The sequence below is a fragment of the Helianthus annuus genome, chromosome 15, assembly GCF_002127325.2.
Source record: "Helianthus annuus cultivar XRQ/B chromosome 15, HanXRQr2.0-SUNRISE, whole genome shotgun sequence".
Classification (NCBI taxonomy): Eukaryota; Viridiplantae; Streptophyta; class Magnoliopsida; order Asterales; family Asteraceae; genus Helianthus; species Helianthus annuus.
This window is the reverse complement of record NC_035447.2, coordinates 173148598-173155459: the sequence shown is the minus strand read 5'-3', so window position 1 is coordinate 173155459 and position 6862 is coordinate 173148598. Positions and strand designations below refer to the sequence as shown.

General features: G+C 36.4%; 1 long non-coding RNA gene across 1 annotated transcript; it reads left to right on the top strand.

The window, feature by feature from the left end:
* Positions 1-300: 300 nt before the first annotated feature.
* Positions 301-1359, top strand: LOC110913005. The gene is made up of 2 exons (XR_002578327.2): positions 301-854; positions 1131-1359. It is a non-coding gene; the product is annotated as an uncharacterized LOC110913005 (long non-coding RNA).
* The last annotated feature ends 5503 nt before the right edge of the window (positions 1360-6862 follow it).

Sequence of the window (6862 nt, the reverse complement as noted above, 5' to 3'; positions counted from 1 at the left end):
TTTTTTTAGAGTAAATTACAAGTTTTGTCCTTTATGTTTGTCCCAAATTTCAGGCGCTGTCCTTTACCTTTAAAATTGATGAGTTTTGTCCTTAACGTTTCAAAATCATGCACGTTATGTCCTTTAAGGCAAACCCAGTTAATTTTTTTTGTTAAATCTGATCATGTGCTTTGCACATGAGGGCATTGTTGTCATTTCATCTCATCAGGGACCATTGTGTAAAAGAACTTGTCTTCAAGGACTATTGTGTAACTATAGAAAAGATATTTACTCTAAAAAATATATATAAAAACACAAACCTGCCTTCTCTCTCTAACCCACATCCACACCGTCACTCTCTCTCTTCTCTCCCCCTCTCTCTCACCTACCGCCACCTCCCACACCACCACCATCCCGACGATCTGCTCCTCCGTCTTCTCCGGCGACATCACCGTCGCTCTGGCGACATCACCGTCGCTCCGGCGACATCACCGTCTCCTCCGTCTTCTCCGGCAACATCACCGTCTCCTCCGTCTTCTCCTGCGACATAACCGTCTCCTCCGTTCCAGTGGGGGTGGTGGGTTTAATGGTGTTTGTTGCTGGTTTGGGTTGTTGCAGGTTGGGGTTAGGGTTCTAGTGGGGGTGGTGATGGTCGAGACGGTGGTGGGTGAAGGAGAGAGAGAGAGAATCGATGGTGGTGGGTGGGTTGTGTGGGTGGTTTTGGTGGAAGCAAAGAAGTTATTTCCTCACACTTGATGTATACTCTTCACATAAAGGTTGTCTTCCGGTCACTTTGACATAATAATTTTGCCCTATAAATACTTCCAAAACTGCATTCTCTATGTACACTGACGACTCAAACTTTAAAATCAGAGGTATTTTTAAGTAAGTGCTTATAATGTTACTAATGTTTCATTTAATTTATTTATCATAAATTTGATTGCTTAATCTTCACTCGTTTGATTTTCACGCTGTAGACGGTGGTGGGTGAACAGGGCCTGATGAACAATTTTGATTGCTTATTATATGCAAAAAAAAAAAAATTATGATTGTAAAATTTGAATTTATTCTTATAACAATGGAAGTTCTTATTTTTTTCAATTTCATTAGTTTGACCACATGAATCAAGCTTGTTAATTTTGGTTTTGCAGACGATTGATGGTGGGCTTGTAAATATTTGGAGGAGAAGTGATGAGAGAGGGAAGAGAGAGAGAAGGGAGAGTTTTTTATTTCTTTTTTTATTTTTCAATGTTTTACATATAGTCCCTAAGTAATAATTTATTACAAAATAACCCATAGGAGGCAAAATGACAAAACTGCCCTCATGTGCAAGGCACATGACCAACTTTAACAAAAAAATCTAACTGAGTTTGACTTAAAGGACATAACGTGCAGGATTTTGAAACGTTAAGGACAAAACTCGTCAATTTTAAAGACAAAGGACAGCGCCTGAAATTTGAGACAAACATAAAGGACAAAACTTGTAATTTACTCTTTTTTTTAAACACTAGGTGAGGCCCTTTCCGCGTCAAACACCACCTCGTGCTTTTTTTACCACGCCCCCTTGCTTACATGCTTGATACATTACGCTTAACGCCCATCGCCCTCCACAAATGTTATATATATTTAACTCATGCCACTACTTTGTCCATATAACCAACAAACGTCCATATCTTCCTCTTCACACCTCTCTGCAATTTCCACCTACACCAAAAACTGCAATGGGTTCTTCCGTGACCACCATATACACCACCATTGTTGAACACTATCACCACTACCAGTAACTGATAAAGAACCAATGTCTGCAAATGTATCAACATATATCAAACACAATCATCGGCCTCTCGGCTTTTCTAATCCTCGCTATATCATCATTCGATACACTCTTTAACTTCCTATTTCTCTCGGCATCATCTAATAACTTATTAGCTTCTAATTCAGTTAGGGTTTTGTGAAGAACAACAGAAGGAATATCTAAACAACACCCACCCGACCCCGCATGATCTATAAAACTAAAAACACAATCAGGAACATCAATAATATCTTTGGCTTTAACAGAAACCTTAACAAACGGTTTGTTAAGTTTTCTGTTAAAGCCAAAGACATTATTGAAGTTCCTGTTTGTGGTTTTAGTGTTATAGATCACGCCGGGTCCGGTGGATGTTATTTGGATATTCCCTCTGATGTGCTTCACCAAACCCTAACTGAATTAGAAGCTAATAAGTTATTAGATGATGCAGAGAGAAGTAGGAAGTTAAGAGTGTATCGAATGATGATATAGCGCGATTAGAAAACTGGAGTGGCCGTTGAATGTGTTTGATATATGTTGGTACATTTGTAGACGTTGGTTCTTTATCAGTTACCGGTAGTGGTGATAGTGTAAACAATGGTGGTGTATATGGTGGTGACAGAAGAAATAAGTAGGGTTGTCCAAACTGCTCGACGATCGAGGATCGCTCGACGATCGCTTGAAAAATGTTCGTTCGATTCCCGCTGATCATTTTGTAAATGAGCCGCTCGGATCGGTTCGATTCAAATTCAATCCAAGCATGAGCAAAGGTCCACTCGCTCATCGATCGCTCGGTTTCGCTCGAATTATTTTTACTAATAATTAATATACATACATACATACATATATATATATATATTATAGATTTTAATTAACAAACCATAAAAGTTGTTATGTAATGTGTAGAACTTAATGGTTTTGTTTAATGTTTGTGTTTATAGGTTATATGTTGATTTGAAGTTGAATTTTATGGATGGAGATGATCAAGCTTAAAGAAGAAGTTTATAGCTTTTGAGCTAAATGACAATTTGTATTTCGCACTTTACTTTGTGCTTCTTGATATTGTTAAGAACATTTTTAGAATCGTGATTTTAGTTATGCATTGCTTTTGTTAGTAAGGTGTTGGACATGTTTTAATTAAGTTAGGATTTGTTTTTGTTGAACGCAGCCTTATAATTCAATCTAGCGAAAACGATCCGCTCGATTTTAGTTAGGATTTGAGAAAAACCGAGCGAAAACGATCCGCTCGATTCAAATTCAATCCGAGCATGAGCATCACTTTTGTGATCGGTTTTGCAAATTTGATCCGATCGGATTTGATCGGTTGTAATTCAATCTGAGCATGAGCAGACCCTCGATCGGATCGGATTGGCTCATGAATACCCCTAGCTATAAGCAGGGGCGGAGTTAGTGTATTAGGAGGGGTAGCACCCGTCTACATAGTGTAGTTTTTTTTCCAGGTTTTATACAAAGGATACCCCTTATCCTTATCCTGGTGCAGAAAGTGGCCGGATGAAACACAAAAACTGAGGTATGTAAGCTTGGTTTGGACGTCATTTTGCATACGTATGGAAGAACATGCAAGAATTCCCCCTCTTTTGTTTTTAGAAAAATCAACCAATGAAGGGAGACATTGTGATCTTATTAATTTGGAGTTTTATAGAGACCAGAATCTGATATTAGACTAAATATGCATACATTGAAGAAGTCGTATTAAACCGTTGTAATCTTACTACTTTGAAAATTAACCCTGCTGTGTCAAATATCATTGCAGAATGACCGATGGGGATAAATGTAGAGCTGCATTGTGTTTGCACTGACGCTGCCGTCGTAGCATTGTCTTCATGTCGTTGGTGGCGGATCAGGTTCACGTGTTTTCGGGATCAGTCTATGGAACCCTTCCAGACCCATTTGAAGATATGCAAGGGTTCAATATTCCATTATGAAAGACTACAACTTATCTGCCAACAGCTACAATTAATCAGCTTACAAAGAATTTTGCATGTGAATGGGCCAAAGACAACATTCGGGTTAAAGTGTGGCACCATGGTTCATCCAAACCCCACTTGTCGAAAGCGTAATATTGTTGAGGAAGAGGGCATGATGTCCGTGATGGTGGGACAAAACTGTTGTTGAAGAAAGGAGTACATATGCTAATCGTGTTGGATTGACGGGTTAACTTGATTCACGTTGAAGGGTTTAGTTGGTGAACTTTAGTGCGACCAATGTATTTACTAGTGTCCAAGATATCAACCTTAACCCAAACACAAAATTGTGCAACAGGAACACTATCTATTTAAACATCTATCTATTTAAACGAGTCAAAGGGTTAATGAGATGGGTGAGCATGACATGCTTAGAAAAAAATCTACTCAATGTGTTAACAAAATATTACACTATAACTAATAACTATATTTCCCGTGTGGTGTGGTGTGCTACGGCGGTGTTAAATATTATAAGGTATAGTAATAAAACCAACACATTATTATTTTATAAACCAACGCATAAACTAACGATTTCCAAATCATAAGGTTAGATACTAAAATTCGTGGAATCATTGTGCGATGCAGCAGGAAACATGTATTTATTAAAAATACCGAGGTTTATTTACCGTTATATTAGATTTAATTACGCAAAAGTTGTATCATGATATTTAGTTAATAAAAAGTAAAATACAAAAAAGGGAGTAAATATCTAAACTTCACCATTGTTTGGTAGTTGAAGTACCTAAAATATAAAAGGTCGAAGCACCTAAATTACAAAAAACAAAAGTATCTAGTCTTCATTCCTGTTCGGTAGCGGAAGTATGTAATTGTATTCCACCAAAGCTACTCATAGCTGGTGTGAAATTGTTTACGATACAAAGAAATACTTTCGTTTGAATAAACTCCGTTAAAACTTTTAACCCCAAACGTAAGCCAAAAACAATCTTGTCTTCATCACCGCCTGGTAGGCGAGGTACGTAATCATATTCTCAAAAGTCATTTACGATAGCAAAAAATACTTTATTTGAATACACTCTATTTTCAATTAAAAGGCTGACAAAAGAAGATGTCAAATTAAAAAATGTAAATATTTAGTCTTCATCGTTATTGAGTAGCCGATATATATAGTTATATTCCACTGAAATTACCGGCTAAAGCATGTGCGAAAGTCATTTATGAAACTAATAAATACTTTATTATGAATATAACTTCGTTTTCAATGAAATTTATTTCTAAATATTAGAAAAAGAACTAAACATAATTGTTTACCTAGAACTATTAAAAATATTAACAGAAGTTATTAAAAATATAATAATATGATAAATAGATTATAATTAATTAAAAAAAATAACAGTTAGATGCGTCTACAAACAAGCCTGAGGTGACGATGAATTTGTGGAATATATGCTTTTAAAGTTAACTAGTATCGAAGACTCATGTGTTGCGGCAAATTCGTAAGTGTAAGGCTACTCGGTGTGGGAGGAGGCAAGTTCTTGAAGGATGCCCTTCTACCTCAGCGTCACATCAACATTCAAGGAGAATGCCCCTCCAAGGATGGATAAAGGGAAATAGAGGATGGGCCTATATATATATATATATATATGTGTGTGTGTATGTGTGTGTGTTGTATGTATATGTGTGTGAGATGAGGGAGGCCCGACCTCAACGTCTTGGGGAAGACGCTGAAGACGACCACACACAAGGGGAAATGGTGTTGGGGACCGTCGTCGTGGCTGGACGGGCCAAGACCGTCCCCCAAGCCGAGCAACCTAAGTACTCTATGTTGATTATATCTATAAACATGGGTCAAAATATAGAACCTAATCATGTTTATTCAATCATAACGTAAATATAGATACCAAGTTAGAGACACTTACTTGTGGGAGTGGTCATCTTTGAAGACGAAGATAAGGCCATGATTCCCGTTATGGTACATTGGGTTGATGGATCACCTTAGAGAGAATTTTAGTGTTGGTGTTCTTAAGGAGTTTTTCATACCTTTTTATCAATACCAATGATCAATATATAATGATCATAAGTGATGGTAGGTTATGAAAACTCTTTACATTCTCTATTAAAGGTACCTAAAGGGAAATCATACTTGCCCCTTAAACTAATCAATAATTACAATTACTACCATCAAGTAATTGTCAGGGATTAGTTATGTCATATTGGTAATGTTACAGAATGATCCGTAAGGCCACATCAACGGGTTATTTCTAACATTCTCCCACTTGGCCGAGTGATCATTTGTGATAACTATAAGTAAGTTTGGCTAAGTTAAAACATTAATCAATGTTTCAAATTGAAATTGCAAAAGAAAAATACAGTCATTGAGTTATTCTCAACTCAAGACCCCCATTAATCATGTTACAACCCCAAATCAAAACATACGTAAATTTAAGACCAAAATGACTAAGGTAAGCCCTTTAAAATTAATTTGTATAATTCTTGTCTATACGTCATTAGGTGCACATACGTATTTATAGACAAACAAATTGTATAATTGAGGAAAAATAATAACTAATCATTCACATGTATGATATGCTATTATGTAAGGCCTTTAGTAAAACCCGTCTTTATTATGAGCTCTTAAAAAGACTTTGGGTATAGACCTTAGTTATCGGATCCGCAAGCATATCATGAATGTAATGTATTTGATACAAATAATTAGTTTCCTCTTCTTGTTCATAAACGAACAATAATTTTGTATCGAAGTTTAATGCGGCACCTCTCGAACTGTTACTGTTCGAGGAAATAAGGTAGCTGACTTTTCACAGTAAGTCTTCAATATAGTATTTATATGGAGTTCATAAGTTTATGAGTCTACTGATAAGTTTTCAACAACACTTAGTGACAATTGCGTTGTTAATTAACAACATATTATGTCATTATAATTTATGTTGTTTTATCAGTTTCTTATGACTCCTCCATGAGACAATTATATCTGCTGACGTAAGGATATACCCCGAAATTGATATTCAAAGGAAAAGTAATTAACCTGTTTGAGTTCTCACTTCGTCTTACAGTCTTTCTCGTTTCTAAAAGATATCGTAAGATGCTTCACAATAATCTATAGTGGTCTAGTGTTCATCAATGTGAGCAATAT